This window comes from Acinonyx jubatus, chromosome C2 (genome assembly GCF_027475565.1).
Source record: "Acinonyx jubatus isolate Ajub_Pintada_27869175 chromosome C2, VMU_Ajub_asm_v1.0, whole genome shotgun sequence".
Lineage (NCBI taxonomy): Eukaryota > Metazoa > Chordata > Mammalia > Carnivora > Felidae > Acinonyx > Acinonyx jubatus.
The window spans coordinates 145,938,569-145,957,132 of NC_069384.1; the positions used below are offsets into that span (position 1 = coordinate 145,938,569).

Genomic DNA, 18,564 nt, shown 5'->3' on the forward strand with positions numbered 1-18,564 from the left:
AACTTCTTATCACTCATCTACTGATACCACCTTGGGCTGAGCTATCATCTTTTGCCTAAATTACTATTAAAAAGCTCCTCAACATGGCAGCTAGAGGGATCCTTTAAAAATTTAAGCTAGATCAGGGCCACCTGTGTGGCTAGTCAGTTAAGCATCTGACTTCAGCTCAGGTCATGATCTCACAGTTTGTGGGTTCAAGCTCCACATAGGGCTCTGTGCTGACAGCTCGGAGCCTGGAGCCTGCTTCGGATTCTGTGTTTCCCTCTCTCTCTGCCCCTCCCCTGCTCACACTATGTCTCTCTTTCTCTCAAAAATAAACATTAAAAAAAAAAGTTTAAAAAATATAAGCCAGATCATGTCACTTCTCTACTCAAAACCCCATTAGTAGCTCCTCATAAAAGCCAACATCCTTACAATGACCCATGTGGTTGTACAGGACCTGGCCCCTACTGCCTCTCTCAACTTTTCTGCTCCACTCCCTCTCTTGATTTCTCTCATCTAGCCACATCGGTCCCCCTGCTGTCCTTAAACATATTGTTTATCATTTTGCTTTAGCTGTTTCCTCTGCCTTGAAGGAGGTGAGGAGCAACCAAGTCAGTATCTTCCCCCAGACAGCCACTTGGCTAACTCCCACTCCTGCAAGTCTCTGCTCAGGTCTCAGCTTCTTGATGAGGTCTACCCTGATCTCCCTGTTTAACACTGCAACTTGAACCCTGCCATTTCTGAGTCTTCTGACCTTACTTCCCTTTCTGTTTACCATAACACTTATTACCTTCTTAGAGGGTATAATGTTTTCTTGTTATTTGTTGAAAGTATGAATAAATGAGAAGATTTACTCCTTGTCACCAGGGTTCTAAAATTTCAGGAGGAGGAGGATGATGTAGTGTTTGTGTGTGTGAAGAGGGTACAAAAAATTCTGCACTGCAATACTTAAAAGCAGGACCTCCCTTTTACAATATTTTAATCATTTTTTGATATAAAGCTTTCTCAAATGTATTATGTATTCTCTTGCTTTAACAGATTATGTGAATACAGATTTACCTTTTCTTGGAGGTTCTGGACTTAAGTTCATTACTAACAGTACCCTGCTATTATATGAGGAGGTGCTTAGTCCTACTGGGATGCCCCAAGGTGTACCACAAATGTCTTCTTTAGTCTGGTTTCTAATTCACTGAGCCTTGGGGTCTGGAAGTGGGAAATGGAACACTACCCAGAAGAGAGACAGCTCTTCCTTTCTCCAACTTTCTGTCTCCTGGGAGCTACATGTCTCTCTTCTTTCTCTGTTGACCATCATCTCCCACTCACCCATCAGCTTCTTAAAAGCTACAGTTGGGTATTTCTTTATCTCAAGAAAAAGGGTCATTTGGCAGGCGCTAGAGCTCTGCAGAAAAGCAGTTTGGGAGAGGAGCCTTCTGTGGGGCTGAGGTGAGGTGATACAGGCCATTTCCTCTTTTTGTTGGGGATGCCTTCCTCTGTGTTTGAGAACTGGGACAAGGCAGTCACCCCTTGAGTTGCTTCCTACTGTACCAGCTCCCACAGACTGCCTTCAACAGATTTTCAAATAAGACTGGCTTCACCCGCTGTGCCAAATCTTGGTAATCACAGTTGATAGAAATGCCAACTAAAAAGCGAAAAGAAAAAAAAAAGAAAGAAAGAAGCAAGATGAGTGGACTCTTGAAGTTTGACTCTGTCAGCAACTCAAATAATAAAATAGTGTTGGAAAGAGCTTCAGGGATTAAATAGTCCCCATCTCTCTCTCTCTCTCTCTCTCTCTCTCTCTCTCTCTCTCTCTCTCTCTGTACACACACACACACACACACACACATATATATTTATTTATTAGTTAACAAAATGGTAATATTAGAACTGGCAGAGCCCTTGCTTACACTCTCTCCCAGTAGGGGATCCAGGGATCCAATTAGAGGGAAAACAGATGCCCAGTGTTGCTTATTTTTGCTTTTCTTTGAGTCATGTTTATCTCATTCTATGTACCTGCATAGAATGAATGAAATGATGGGTATCTAATTCATTTTTTGGTCACCAGTCCCTTGAATTACAGACCTAACCTCCCTCCTACCTATGATTTTATCAGGTCAGCCCTCACAGAACTTCATGAAGAAATGGTTGGGGAAACAAATACCTGACAGGAGAAATAGACTCTTGGCATTTTTGTTTTTCCTTCATAGAAAACACTAGAAAGGGAATCTCCTCTATTTCTAGGTCTCAAGTGAAACCCACATCCCTTTAAACAATAAATACTGTGTGTGCAAATGTATGTGTTTGTGTACAAGCATACTTTAGGATTAAATTTTATAGAGAAAAAATTTTTCATTTGCTTAGAAATTTATCGTTGAAAAAGAATACCTCCTGAATATGTTTTAAATTCCAGGGTGAGGTGATAGTTAAAATTGGCTTTTCATTTCAAACTCAGCCCCTTGCTATGATATCCCTATCCATTTCTGGAAAATGGTGATGAATGAAAGGGAACAATGTGTAAATCAATTCACATTCATGGATAGTCAGTGCAATGCACAGGGAAAGCAAAGAGACTTATCTTCTAGGCTAAAAGAATGTTTACTCTTCATCTAAATGTTGTAATTCACTGCTTATACATTTTAAAATACATAACAGGATTTTTAGAATGCTTAGTTGCCATTGTGGTTTTAATCTGTTCTTTACCACTGAGAAGAAGAGAGGTTCACTGATTATAGTTAGTTGGATATTTATTACATATATTTTTGGAAGATTGCATTTCCTTGTGATTAAATACTCTAATACTCTGAAGTTCAATTCCATTACCTTTTTTTAAAAAAAATAGTGATTTTTATGTCACTTCTTAGGTTTCCAGTGTTACACTCTGCCACCCTCCTTCCTACAGGAGAAGATATCTAGTAACGGATTTCATAGATTGAGATCTGCAAACATGAGACAATAAAGATCATTAAGTTTTTCTGCTTTGGTGCTCTACATGAGACAAAATGGAAAAAATATGAAACTCCCTGGTATTTTTAGAAATATGCCGCCTTGGGGCGCCTGGGTGGCTCGGTCAGTTAAGCATCCGACTTCGGCTCAGGTCATGATCTCACGGTCCGTGAGTTCGAGCCCTGCGTCGGGCTCTGTGCTGACAGCTCGGAGCCTGGAGCCTGTTTCGGATTCTGTGTCTCCCTCTCTCTCAGCCCCTCCCCTGTTCATGCTCTGTCTCTCTCTGTCTCAAAAATAAACGTTAAAATTAAAAAAAAAAAAAAGAAATATGCTGCCTTTTGTAACTGCAGGTGGTATCATATTCATAACAATTTAGTCTGCTTTAGTCTAGAACTAATTATACTTTCTTGGTGCTTTTACTAAAAGTAAGCCCAGAAGTATAACCTATTATAGTCTGTACCAACAAAAGCATTATATATGTTTCTTTTTTCCGCAGATGGCAGAAGATCAAAGAATTGCCCAGTGGGAAGTTTCTTTTAAGCAAAATGAATCAGTTATTTGACACTCTATAAGATCAAAGAGTTGTTTAAGGAGAGTCTAGTGATCCTTAACTTTTTACTACTGGAAAACATAGAGTTGCCTAGTAATGTAAAAGTGAAATCAAGAAGCAGAATGTCCTTTCTGATCTTTCCTCAGTAAATTTAGGTGAACCTCATCTTATATTTCAGTTCATCCATTGGTAAATGAGGAATAGCCAGATAACCCACTGGAATTTGCACCTTGATATATGTAAATAGGTACATATCTATATATGTGTGTGTTTATGTATCTTTGTTTATACGCATATTTTATAGTGTTAATGTGTGTTTATATATATAAACACACATAAACGCACATATATTATTTTTCATATACTAGCTCTAGACTAGGAAATGTATTAACCATATGATCTCATGGTTTAAAATTTTAATTTTTTGAGGGGTGACTGGGTAGCTCAGTCAGTTAAACGTCCGACTTTGGCTCAGGTCGTAACCTCATAGCTTGTGAATTTGAGCCCCGTGTGGTGCTCTGTACTGACAGCTCAGAGCCAGGATGGAGCCTGCTTTAGATTCTGTGTCTCCCTGTCTCTCTGCCCCTCCCCCGCTCATGCTCTCTCAAAAATAAACATTAAAAAAATAAAATTAAAAAAATAAAATTCTAATTTTTAAAAAAATGTTTATTTTTCTGAGAGAGAGAGTGAGAGTGCGAACGAGGGAGGGACAGAGAGAGGATCCAAAGAAGGCTCTGTGCTGAGAGCCCCTGATGTGGGGCTTGAACTCATGTAGCCGTGAGATCATGACCTGAGCCAAAGTCGGAGAGTTAACCGAGTCACCCAGGTGCCCATGGTTTAAAATTTTAAATAGCAGCAGTATCATACTGAGTCTGACATTTTAGACTCTGTCCATATCATCGAACCTAAGTGGTAGATTAAACAATGTTAATGATAAACTGAGTGATATAGACACCTAGTTCGCATCATTTAGATGAAATAAAATATTTGGATTCTGTGTTTAGGGTGAGGCAAATGTGAAATGGGTTATAGTCCAGGCACCAGAAACAGACCAATTTCAGTTCTGATCTCAACTCTACCACTTACTGTGTGTCCTTGAAGTTGTTTAAACGTTGAAGCCTTAGTTTGCTCAAGTCTAATAGAATTGTCAAAAAAGTAAATAAAATCTGACATATAGTGAGGACTCTATATGTGTTAGCAGGAATATTTACTCTTATTTGAGACATATTTATAAGGTGTTCTGTAGAACAGAGTTCCTCAGTGTTCAAATGGTTTAAGTGTTCCCCACTTCCCCAGTAGCCTTGTTAAAATGCAGATTCTGGTTTAGTAAGCCTGGGGTGGCGCCTGTGAGTCTGCGTCTCTAACAAGCTTCCAGGTTGGTATCTGTACTGCTGGACCACAAACCAAGGGTATGCAGTGGAAAGAACATAGGCTTTGGATTTATCCAGTTATGGACTGGAATCCTGGCTGCATACATGTTAGCAGTATGACCTTGGCAAGGTCAAGCTTCCTTGTCTCTGACATGGAAATAATAATATGCATTTCTAATTAAATAAATTTTCATTAAGTACAAAATATTGCAGGTACTTCACAAATCTAAATTCAGTTCATAAAAAATGAAAAATGCTTTCTTGGTCCCTCCAGTATGGGCGACTGACCGTTTCCCTTCCCGAAAGAGCTGAAAATTCCAATTTTCTTTAAAAACTTATTAGAATTCTGTTATTATGAAATCAACTTCAACATTGTTTTAAAAGTTTGTCATTGTGTGCCCAGCAAGTCAATTCATACCAGATGTTGTGGGAACCTATTGGGAAAATGCCCCAGGCAGGTAGTGGGCCTAACCTCACAGGAGGTGGGGACGCCTAGCTGGTTCAGCATGCAACTCTTCTTGGAGTTGTGAGTTTGAGCCCCATGTTGGGTGTAGAGATTGCTCAAAAATAAAATCTTTAAAAATAAAAAAATAAAGTCACAGTGAGTAGAATTTCTGCAAGTGTAGGTAACTCAGAAAAGAAGCTAGCTCATGAAACATTGGATCTTACTAGTGCGACTTTTACTTTTTTTAGTATGGAAAATTAAAAACATGTATCACAATAGAGATGTTTAATGGACCCCACATACCCATCTCTAAGCTTCAGTAGTTATCAGCACATGGCCAGTCTTAGTTTGACTGTCACCCTCTTCCTCTGTCTTTGAATTATTTTAAAGGAATCCAAGACATGGCATTATTTCATCCACAAATATTTCAATATATATCTTTACAAAATAATGGTTCTTTTTCTTACTATTTTTTTTTAATTTTTTTTTCAACGTTTATTTATTTTTGGGACAGAGAGAGACAGAGCATGAATGGGGGAGGGGCAGAGAGAGAGGGAGATAATCCCCAATGGGGGAGGGCAGAGAGAGGTAATCCAACTTACCTCACCCTTTTAGGAAACAGGCTCCAGGCTCTGAGCAATCAGCCCAGAACCTGACGCGGGGCTCGAACTCACGGACCGCGAGATCGTGACCTGGCTGAAGTCGGACGCTTAACCGACTGCGCCACCCAGGCGCCCCTTTTTTAAAATTTTTTTTTTCAACGTTTATTTATTTTTGGGACAGAGAGAGACAGAGCATGAACGGGGGAGGGGCAGAGAGAGAGGGAGACACAGAATCGGAATGGTTCTTTTTCTTAAAAAAAAACCAACAACCATAGTTTCACTATAATAATCATTTCAAACAAAACTGCAGCTATTAAATTTATATTTAAATTGCCATACAATTTTTACAACAAGCAGTAAGATATACATAGCCCCACACTTAAAAACAAAGTAAATACACTTGTTCCCTAACCATTGCTATTGTCAAAGGGGGCAGAACAATCATTGTCTTACCTGCTGGACTGACCTTCACAGTCAGTAGCCCTCCTCTCAGGTCTCCCACTGGGTCCTAATTGGTTTGCCAAGTGTAGGTATTGATTTCTGCTCCACATTGTCCTCTGTATTCTGAGGCTTCCCTGCTTAATTCTTTCTAGCTGACAGAGAGAGAAAGAGAGAGAGAGACACTGCTTTTCACTGTAGCCAGGAGCAGGGCACTCCTGATAAGCTGGTCTGAGGTCAAGGCTCTCACAAAGATCTCAAAAACTTTAAAACTGGAAGGGACTTCACAGTTCAGCCACTAGATATGAAAACTCAGGGGCTGGGGTATTAGGAACTTGCCCTGTCTCATGATTACCTAAAAACCTCTCAAAATACAGGCAAGTTATTGCACATCTAATCTGCTATGGTGATAAAATTTCAGTCAAGGAATTTAATCTCTTATTTTACAACATTTGGTTAGTCTCTCTAACTTCTGCTAAGGGCCAAACCTTCTTTCTTTTTTGGTTTGGACATTTAAAAATACGCATGATAAGAGTAAAAGTAAAGTTATTAAAGAAGATGAACATCTTTTCAGTGTTATCTCATTGAAATCTTTCTTGAACCCATATGAAATTTCCATTTTAATTTCTAATTATAAAATATTTCAAGTATATAAATATCAAAAAATAAAATATATCTAGTAACATATCAGTATGTATTAGTAATACAATATATATATGATATAAAAGTAATGTAATAGCACCACAGAAAGTTTTCACCTCTTAGAATTTTCTTTCATTGAATATATTTGACATATGGTATAAATATAAGGTATACAATCCTCTTAGAATTTTTTAAAGAAAGCCCACGCTACTCCCATACTTTTCCGATCCTTTCTTCGTCGGTTTTTGTCGTAAAAATAGGTGAACTTAGTTCTCATACAGATATCTATTCATACGGTCAATTGTTCTGTGTGTTTTAAATTTTTACATGAATTATACAATGTGTAAATTTTGCAAATCGCTGTTTTCACTGTTATATTTTCAAGATGGAGCCCTGTAGACGTATAGGTGGGTTTTGAATCATTCACTTTATTTATTTTTTAATTTTTTAATGTTTATTTTTGAGAGAGAGACAGAGTGCGAGTGTGGAGGAACAAAGAAAAAGGGAGACACAGAACCCAAAGCAGGCTCCAGGCTCTGAGCTGTCAGTACAGAGCCCGACATGGGGCTCAAACTCACAAACCGCGAGATCATGACCTGAGCTGAAGTCTGATGCTTAACCAACTGAGCCACCCAGGTGTGCCATTGGATCATTCATTTTAATTGCGATATAGAATTCTGTCTGAATAAACCACACTTTATTAATTAACTCACTATCCCTCAGAGGAATAGTTAGGTTGTTCTATTAAACATCTTCTGTTACAATTATCACTAGATGCCCTATAGTTTTTGCAAATAAGCTAAATGGCATCTTTGTAAATATATGTTGATTCATTTATTTATGATTATTAGTGTAATAATAAGGTTATGTATATATGCGGGGGCATGCTATTGGTCTTTAAGTATTGAGCCTATATCTACCAATTTTGCTGTACTCTTTTATTCATTCCAATACCTTATAGATTTTCTTGTGGGAAATAAGGTTATTTTAGCTCACTGTTTTTCTTAATATTTTTTACTGTAACAAGATAGAGATTTTTGGATTTATCAGAATTCTAGGGGAAAGACTTGCTGAAAGCTAGAGGAACAGATGGGTTGGTGGCTTTTTCATTTGAGAGAAGCAGCCAGACCTGGGGGACTGCCTACCGAAAGCCCCCATAGAGGGTGTAAGTATTTTTGAAAAAAGTGTGACCTGCGGAACTGGTTGGGGCCTCATGAGATGACAGATGGCTGTGTGGTCTGTGATATGATCCCTTCCTCTGTGTCTTTTTTTTTTTTATTTTTAATGTTTATTTTTGAGAGAGAGACACGCACACATACACACACACACACACACACACACACACACACACACACACAGAGCATGAGTGGGGGGAAGGGCAGAAAGAGAGGGAGAAACAGAATCTGAAGCTCCAGGCTCTGAGCTATCAGCACAGAACATGATGTGGAGCTTGAACTCACGAACTGTGAGATCATGACCTGAGCCAAAGTCGGAAGCTCAATCAACTGAGCCACCCAGGCGCCCCTCTTTTTTTTTTTTTAAGTTTATTTAAGTAATCTCTATACCCAGTGTGGGGCTTGAACTCACAATCCCAAGATCAAGAGTCACCTGCTCTTCCGACTGAGCCAGCCAGGCACCCCCCACTTTCTCTGTGTCTTAACATGCTTTTAGTAAAAATGAAACAATCACGTGCTTGGTCTCATTGATATTTTTGCGGGAACTTCTAAAGAAGTGGTGTTTTATATGTAGACATGATGCAGGGATGATAGGGCTGAAGCTGCCTTACAACCACTGAGCCAAGATCCAAACAAGCATGAGGAGGTGGAACCTGAAATCCTGGAGAAGGACTGCCCAGCCTCCACAAGGAGAATTTAATCCAACTTACCTCACCCTTTTAGAATGGGAAAGCTCCTAATCGGCATTTGGGTTTTCATTGACCCAACTCGTGTTCCTCACATGCCATCAAAAGACAGGATTCACTCCTCCCCCTGACCCCCCAACAAAATTACTTCTTTCAAGTTTTCAGTTTGCTAATTCTTTGGCTTTCATTTAGAGTGTTTGTGATCATGAGAAAAAAATATCACCCTCAAATCATCTCCTTAATGGCTTATCATAAGGGCAACATTCCATTATTAGATTCATTTCCTCGGGGCTCTCTACACATATAATGAATTATGGTCTTATATTAGCTGAGGAAATAACAAACTAGCATTGGATAACAAATTAATGTACATTAGTTTATCCATATAACTCATCACTATGGGAGAAGGAGAAAACAAGGGGGAACAGTTTGGATTCTAAGGGCAAACTACCTGAGTTGAACCCTTACTCTTCCACTTACTAACTCTATGTTATTTGGGACCATTACTCAACTGCTGTATGCCTCAGTTTATACATCTATGAAATGTAGATATTAGTAGTACTTAACCACATAGGATGGCTGTGAAAATTGAATGAGTTAAATTTTGCCAAGCACTTAGAACAATGCCTGCCACATAGAAAGTGCTATTTATTATTAGCCTTCATTATTTAAAAAAAATTTTTTTTAATGTTTATTTATTTTTTGAGAGACAGAGCATGAGTGAGGGAGGGGCAGAGAGAGAGGGAGACACAGAATCCGAAGCAGGCTCCAGGCTCTGAGCTGTTAGCACAGAGCCCGATGTGGGGCTCAAACTCACAGGGTGGGAGATCATGACCTGAGCTGAAGTTGGACGTTTAACCGACTGAGCCACCCAGGAGCCCTTATTAGCCTTCATTATTTTTATTAGAAAACAAAACTGAAGGCATGGCCCAAAGGACAGATCATTTTGAGGGAATAATTAGATGGGGAAAATCTACCTACAGTGTATGGCTAAAACTAAACAGTTCGGGGCAATGGAGAGAAGGAGCATCTAAGTTAAGATTGGGAGCTTTGAAGAAGAGGTACCAAATAAAAATGATTTCTCTTTTAAAGTTTCAGATAGAACAATTTCTAGATGCCTAGTCCTGGCATTTGGGGGATTAGGAAAGTCCTTCATCATATACACCTTCCATAGTGGTGAACTTCTGCTGAAGTTAAGGCAGAATAAAAGGGTACTCCCAAATTCAGTGGCATACAACACTAAGCACATATTGATTGCTGTGGGTCTGCAGGTCAGTGTAAATTGGTTCCAGATTGTGTATCTGCTCCATGGGGCTTATTCTGTGGTCCAGGCTGAAGACTAGACCATGCTCTTCTCCTGGTGGAGGTCAGAAGCTTCCAGAGGCCACATTCCATTGGCCAAAACAAGCCATATGGCCAAGTCTGACATCCATGGGATTGGGAAGTACTATTTTCCCATGGAGGTGGGGAGGGAAAGAGATGGGGGAAATATATACTGAACAACAGCCTTACCTTCTACACCTTGCAGCTAAGACTTCATAGTTTTGATCATGTCTCTTGTCAAACCTTTGTTTTTTCAGACCAAGGAATTAAAATCTCTTCTCTCTTGATAAAGAAGTCACTCCCTTCCTGCTTTGCTCTCCCCTCTGATTCTCCTCACCTTGTTGGAAGTGGCCCAGTTTGTTGGTCTTCTTGATTGTATGTACATATTGAACTGTTGGACTTTAGAGTAAAGTTGGAAATAGATTCCAGTATTCCTTTCTGCGATCAAGATAAATAAACTAAGTGAAAGGAAACTAACATTTTTGGAGTCAGCTACATGCCAGGCACCAAGCTGTATATTCTGCATACCATGTTAGGTATTCTTCATTTGTTCTCTCCCCTTCAATCCTCAGAATCAAATGCCTCTAGGGACTAGGCAGGCAAATGAATGAAGCAAGTAGGGTATAATTTTCTCATTTCATATGTAACTATATTCACAGAAGTACAGTATTTTATTCTCAAAAAGAACCTCTGTTGAAATTTAAGCCCTATTTTTTAGTTAATTTTTAGCAGGCATTTTTGCCCGACACCCAGCTCTTTCTATAGGCCACTTCAGAATAGCACATTAAATTGCCTTCTTTTGACATGGCCACACTTTGAACATTAAACATTTAGAAATGTTCTCTCCTCTTCCACAAAGAACACTGCTCGCTTGTAATTTCACATAACCCTCATGATCTGTATTTAATTTCCCCACTTTTGTTATTTTTGTTAGGAATATGCATACACAGATATTTCACTTTCCTCTTGATTATAAGAAAATGACTACAACAATGATGTCAAGTGGCAACTTACATTCAGCTGTATTGTTGGGGCTTATTAAAGGAAATGTCTTCTAGAGGAAATGGTGAGGACATTGGGGAAAATGAGTGCAAGATGGGGAGGCATCACCCAGCTCTAGACAATTATTGCTATTAGGAATTCAAGCCCAGCATTGCCAGATCGTCTTTTTATTTTTTTTAACATTCATTTTTGAGAGAGAGAGAGCATGAAAAGGGGAGGGGCAGAGAGAGAGAGGGAGACACAGAATCCAAAGTAGCTCCAGGCTCCAGCTGTCAGCACAGAGCCCGATGCAGGGCTCCAACCCACAAACCATGAGATCATGACCTGGGCTGAAGTCAGATGCTTAATCAACTGGGCCACCCAGTTGACCCTCTTCTCATTCTTAAGACGAGTCAGGAATACAGATTTTGTGTATGTGTAAAATTTCCCAAATTTAAAAATAATGTGACCAATTCCCCATACAAAAAGCACACCATACAGAATCACATGCAGGTGGCCAGAATTTTCCTCCATCTGGTGACTCAAGGAACCAGGATCCCTTTATCTTATGATGCTGCCAACTCAGTATATGGTTTCCAAGGCCCCACTGCAGGGGAAGGAAGAGATAAAGGTGCACACCAGCTCTTAGGTGCCTTGGCCAGGAAGTAACATACAGCATTTCATTTCACAGGCCATTGATGAGGTGGGGTTGCTTGATTCTGAAGAAGGCAGGGAAATGAAAAGGAGAAGTCAGATATTTGATGACTACTAACTGCTCCTATCGTAGCAATTAGTTTAAAACAAACAAGCAGACAAACCAGCCAGATTTCTGGGCAGATCAAACAAAATATAAGCACGGTCAAGATTCAATCTAGGAGCTGACATACTGGAGTCATTTTACACCTAGAAACAACTAGGGCTCAAAGAGGTAGAGGGTCTTGTCCAAGTTGTATGGCTAATGAATAGCAGAACTCATATTATTTTCCACACCATTCTACTACTGGGTATTTTTTTTTTTATTGATTTTCTAGTATAGATGGGTATCCATGCTTCCTAAATATCCCTTAAAATTAGCCTATGTCTGATATTAAGTAAAATTTCACAATTAACGAGAACTTTATGAACTCTAATTAATATTTGATTTATAGACTTTGGTGTAGTCCAGTGTCTCAAACCTGAGTGAGCATGAGAATCAGCTAGAGAGCATGCATGTTCAGACGCAGATCACAGAGCCCTTCCTCAGAGTTTCTGATTCAGTGGGTAGGAGTGAGGGGTAGATAAGAATTTACATTTCTAACTAGTTTTCATGTGATGTTGTCCTGCCCGTTTGGGGGAAGCACTTTAAGAACCACTGGACTAGAATTGGGTTCTAAGTTCTAGAATCAGCCCAGACAGCAAATTAATCACCTTGAGAGGATCACTTAGCTACTGAGTTTCCACTGTGTCATCAGTACTATAAGCATTTTGGATCAGTTCTGCCATTTTATGAGTCCATGGTTAGGAAATATCTTAAAAACAAACAAACCAACAAACAGTGAAATGTCTGGGGTTGGTTGAGGGAGTGCATATTGATTAGGAAGGAGCAAGAGGAAGATCCTGGGAATGTTCTAGTTCTTGATCTAGATGGTAGTTATGTGTGTACCTAGGTAAAAATTCATTAAGCTATAAATTTAAGTTTAATGTACATTATACATACATATGCATGTTAACCTCATCAAAAAGATCAAGAATATTCTTGCCAAAAATAAAAAATTTAAAATATTTTTACACTGATTCTGATTTCTTTTATGAATTATTATTTTTATTTTTTTTTAAATTAACTTATTTAAATTCAAGTTAACATACAGTGTAGTATTGGTTTCAGGAGTAGAACCCAGTGATTCATCACTTACATACAACACCCAGTGCTCATCCCAACAGTGCCCTCCTTATTGCCCATCTCCCACCTAGCCCATCCCCTACCACCCCCCCCTCCGCCTCCAGCAACCCTCAGTTTGTTCTCTGTATATAAGAGTCTCTTATGGTTTGCCTCCCTCTCTGTTTTTATCTCATTTTTCCTTCCCTTCCCCTGTGTTCATCCGTTTTGTTTCTTAAATTCCACATATGAGTGAAATCATATGATATTTGTCTTTCTCTAACTAACTTATTTCGCTTAGCATAATACATTCTAGTTCCATCCATGTTGTTGTAAATAGCAAGCTCTCATTCTTTTTGATTGATGAGTAATATTCCAGTGTGTGTATGTGTGTGAGTATGCATGTGTGTGTGTGTGTGTGTGTGTGTGTGTGTGTGTGTGTGTGTGTATACACCACATTTTCTTTATCCATTCATCAGTTGATGGACGTTTGGGCTCTTTCCATAATTTGGCTATTGTTGAAAGTGCTGCTATAAACATTGGGGATGCAATTGCTATCAAAATAACCTCAGTATTTTTCACAGGGCTAGAACAAATAATTCTAAAATTTGTATGGAGCCAGAAAAGACCCAAATAGCCAAAGCAATCTTGGCAATCTTGAAAAAGAAAACCAAAGCAGGAGGCATCACAATCCCAGAATTCAAGCTATACTACAAAGCTGTAATCATCAAGACAGTATGGTACTGGCACAAAAACAGACATTCACATCAATGGAACAGAATAGAGAACCCAGAATTGGACTCACAAATGTATGGCCAACTAATCTTTGACAAAGCAGGAAAGATTATTCAATGAAAAAAGACTGTCTTTTCAGCACATCGTGCTGGGAAAACTGGACAGCGACATGCAAAAGAATGAAACTGGACCACTTTCTTACACCATACACAAAAATAAACTCAAATAGATAAAAGACTTAAATTAAGACAGGAAACCATCAAAGTCATATAGGAGGAAACAGGCAGCAACCTCTTTGACATTGGCTGCAACAGCTTCTTACTAGACATGTCTCTGGAGGCAAGGGAAACAGAGGCAAAAATGAACTATTGGGACCTCATCAAGATAAAAAGCTTCTGCCCAGCAAAGGAAACAACAAAACTAAAAGGCAACTGACAAAATGGGAGAAGGTATTTGCAAATGACATATTGGATAAAGGGTTAGTATCCAAAATCTATAATTCTGTTTTTCTTTTTAGTGTGATACAGCTAATATTTCTTTATATATTGCCTTGCATAAATAATATCCACCAACATAGTAAAAATGATGGAAAATAAAGTTTTAACATCCACACATTTTGCAGGTTGGGGATATTAAAATTGCTGCCAGTGTGAACCTGACTCCTCATTCTGTTTACCTGCAGGGACAAAGGTAATAAGGAATCTGGGAGTATGGCAGAGGCTGAGGTCGAGATGGCAAGCATGTTCTTCTATGTTTCTTAAGTTCAGCCTGGCCATCAGGGAACCTTTGGTCCCCAAGTGACCTGGGTGAATAGCATCCAAGTGGTCAACTTTGAGCATGAAAGTGTAAAGGATTTTGCCTGTTCCCAACTGAGGGAGAGAAAGATCAGAAGTACATTTCACTTGCATGTACTTGAATAAATGAATGTGACCAAAAAACAAAGCACAAAAAAGAACAAAAATATTAAATAATGTAGCCAACTATGCCTGATGATCTGGACAGGAAGCAGATGCCCTGGAATGAGAGAGAAGTGACTGATCTCCCAGTCAGTCTTGGTCCTTGTCTCTCAGAGTGCTGGAGCAAATGTGTGCACCTCTTCCCAACTCTGTGTTCAGTGACAATCACGTTGGTGGCCTGAAATTGGCTGTGCATCTGCACCATGGATATAAGCAAGTGCTACAAATGGGGATGCTCTGTTTCAGACAGTTGGTTGACCAGTTCGTCACTGCCTAACCTGCCTCCTGTAGTGGGGACACCTGGACACACTGAAGGTGCTTCTGGCATCTAAAGGTATGGATTTTTTTTTTTTTTTTTATCTAATGTGAAGTCTTATGATAAGTCTGCTTCCTCCTCTGGTGCTCAGTTGAAGAAACAGCTGGATGTTTCTATACTGCAAGAGAAGTTGGCAGTTTCAGGATTACATAGGAAACTGTTTATTTATTTTTATTTTTTTTAATGTTTATTTTTGAGAGAGTGAGAGACTGAGACCTAGCGCGAGCAGGGGAGGGGCAGAGAAAGAGAGAGAATCCGAACAGGCTCCAGGCTTTGAGCTGTCAGCACAAATGCTGGGCTCGAACTCATGAACTGTGAGATCATGACTTGAGCCAACGTTGGACACTTAACCAACTGAGCCACCCAGGCACCCCTAGGAAACTGGTTTTGTGTCTACAGCTCTGTAGAGTAATATTTATGTCTAAAGCTATGTGGTGATTGATTTTAGACATTTTTCAAATATAAATTCAAGGTAGTTCAAATGTGCTGACTTAAGACCATAGCTGCTGTGGCTTCTAAGTGGACTAATTCCCTTACTAATACGTGTGTCCCAGTACAGCCAGTGATTCATTTTGGTGTTAAACGGTACAAGTCTGGGCCAGATTTAGCTAGCAACCAGAGTTGCATCTTGATATACTAAACCAAGGATACTTCTTTATTTTGGTCAAAGCATTGCTGTGGTAACATGATCTCCTCAGAATTTACTGAGAATCATGGGGATATTTCTGGAGGAGAATTCACTTTCCTGGAGGTAAGGAGTTTGGGGATATAGTCTAAGACCTGTATCTAACCCTAAGATCTTAGATAAATTATTTCATTTCTCTGGATCTTCATCTGAGGGACGAGTTGTATAATAGCAGGTAATCTCATGCTCCTTCCAGCTCCTTTCTTCCGAAAGGAAAAACTAAGCCAGCTTGCAGCCAGTGTATATAGGATACAGTGTATATAAATATGCAAAGTCTATATGGCATGATTAAAGAGGACGCTATCTGCCACTTGCCCAGTATATCCCCTCCACATATCCTCTGGCCCCATTAAGTGAATCCCTGCATAGAATTAGGGGAGTGTGGCACTGTGGCAAGGAGCCTGATGAAATAACTGCTACTTCCTAGCTGTGTGTCTTGGGCACATTACTTAACCTCTCTGAATCTTAGTTTCCTTGTATATAAATGGGTGGATCAAATACCTTCTTACAAAGCTATTGAAGATTAAATAAGACTGAGTATGTGAAAAGGCTTTGTAAGGTATAAAGCATAAAACAAATATCACTGTAGTTTGGAATTTAAGATATCAAAATTGGGTGGCTTAGTCAGTTGAGCGTCTGACTCTCCATTTCGGCTCAGGTCATGATCCCAGGGTCATGGGATCAAGCCACATGTCACGTTCCACACTGAGCGTGGAGACTGCTTAATATTCTCTCTCTTTCCTCTTTCTCCCTCTGCCCCTCTCCCCCACTCACTCTCTCTCTCTCTTTTAAAAAAAGATTAGAACAATAGTTCTGTGTAGAACATTGACATATACACAAAAACCAGTTAACTCTTCATAACCTAGAAAACAGTTTATATATACATTGATTCTTAGAGGTTATTGAATAGTGGATTTTTCCGTCTGGAATTATTTTGGCCTTTTCTTTCTCTTTTTTCTCACCAAAAGTACATAGTAATGTTGGAAGAAAATGAAAGGCAAGAGAGAGGGGTGCTGTCTGGAGAGGGATCCGCTGGCCACCTGGTGGTCCTCCTCAACCGTCACCCTTACTCCCCTGTGCCAACACACAGTCACCAGATCATTTCTCAGGGACCAAGTCACATTGTCAGAGTTCAGAGAGACTGGTGTAGAAAGCAGAATCTCCTTTTATTAATTTACAAGAAGAGATTTAACCGTTGAGGGGCTGAATGTTTGCTTTTTTTTTTTCTTCAGTTTTTGGTAAGTTCTAGACACTTAAACGAGAACAGCAACCTATAACACAAAATCCCAAAGTACAGTGGCTTAGCCCAGACAGAGTTTCTCTTTTCCATAGAAGAAGTCTGTACATATTCAACTCCAGGCTGATATAGTAATTTCAGTGTATCATCTGGATATAAGCTTTTACCTTTTTATTCTGCCATCCTCAGGCTGTGACTTCCATGCTCCAGGCCACTTCATGTTCCAAGATGACTGATGAAGGCCAGTCATGATGTTCATGTGTCAGCAGCAGTTAGGAGGAAAGAAGAAAGAATGATATGCCACCTGTTTTGGGGGCTTTTCATTAGGCCCATCAACATTTCCACTTACATGTCATTGAAAATCTGGTCTCATGGCCTCCTCCAGCTGCAAGGGCAGTTGGAAACTGTGGTCTTTTGGGAAGGCACACTGCTTCCCCAAATAAAATTGGGGTTCTGTTATTAAAGATGCAAGGAAAAGGATGTTGGGATAGGCATTTCCATTGCAGTAGCCAAATTATAATCATAAGGTGGCTGAATGAGCAGAGAGAGCTAGATTTATGATTTGTCATTTAAGGTGCTAACACTTAAAAAAATTTTTTTTTAAATGTTTGTTTATTTTGAGGGAGAGAGAGAGCGAGCAAGCCGGGAGGGGCAGAGAGAGAGAGACGCACACACAGAATCCAAACAAGGCTTCAGGCTGTGTGCTGACAGCTCAGAGTCTGATGCGGGGCTCAAACTCGAGAACTGCAAGATCATGACCTGAGTTGAAGTTGGACACAACCAGCTGAGCCACCCAGGTGCCTCAATGTGCTAACATTTAAGGCTGGGCTTCTCAGATTTCACTGTGAACTTGGATCACCAGAGATCCTGCTAAAATGCAGTTTCTTATTGAAAATATCAGAGGTCAGGGTGGAAATTCTGCACTTCTAATAAGCTCCCAGATGATGCTGGTCTATAGACCACACTTGGAGTAGAAAAGCCCTAAAGCATCGCTCCTAAAATTATTGGCATTTTTCTCTGACAATTGGAGGACAACAGCTGATGCAACCAGCTTATCACACAGGGATCTGTGGGCTGGGGGTGACTTTGGTGTCTGGATTTGGAGTGAGTAGGAACCGGCTAAAGCTGAATGCACAGTTTGCTTTAACTAAACCTACTACAGCCACTTTCCGTTTAGAGCATCTGCCCTGCAAGCAGACAGACTGAAATTCCCTGTAGGAAAGAGCTGAGGAAGATGGAGGGGTGAGAGCTGTTGGGGGAAGGTGTCATAGTCTTGACTCACAACTCAGCTTATCATTTATTGCCTGCCTGAGAGGACAGACCATGGCTAGACCGAAGCAGGAATTTAATTTTGCACTGCCATGGGAAGTGTTTATGGAAGTTCCTTGGATAGGGTCAGGGCCATCAAAATGGATATCCACCTTTCACCACCCATTGGAGAGACCAAACCTACAACATCAAACATCTCTTGCTCTTCCTTTCTCCTACTTAGCCCAACAGGCTTCTCCAGATCACATAGGGTAGTTCTTTCTGATGTATGTGGGACCCCATATTTCCATCAACTGCCCATTATTACTAGTTAAGCCAATGTAACAGAAATTACTAGTTAAGCCAATGCTCCCAGAAAATGGGAGACACTAGGGATA

At 39.9% G+C, this 18,564-nt stretch overlaps 1 long non-coding RNA gene across 2 annotated transcripts in view; it reads left to right on the plus strand.

Annotated features, from left to right (window-relative positions):
- Positions 1-18,564, plus strand: part of LOC128315327 (uncharacterized) — a 52,996-nt gene that overhangs the window by 5,001 nt on the left and 29,431 nt on the right. The window contains exons 2-5 of one of the 2 annotated variants that reach the window (XR_008298051.1): positions 7,435-7,605; positions 10,411-10,528; positions 13,574-14,414; positions 14,927-15,014. This is a non-coding gene — a long non-coding RNA (uncharacterized LOC128315327). Of the gene's footprint in view, positions 1-7,434; positions 7,606-10,410; positions 10,529-13,573; positions 15,015-18,564 lie in introns of both variants that reach the window. The other variant, XR_008298050.1, reaches the window with a different exon arrangement.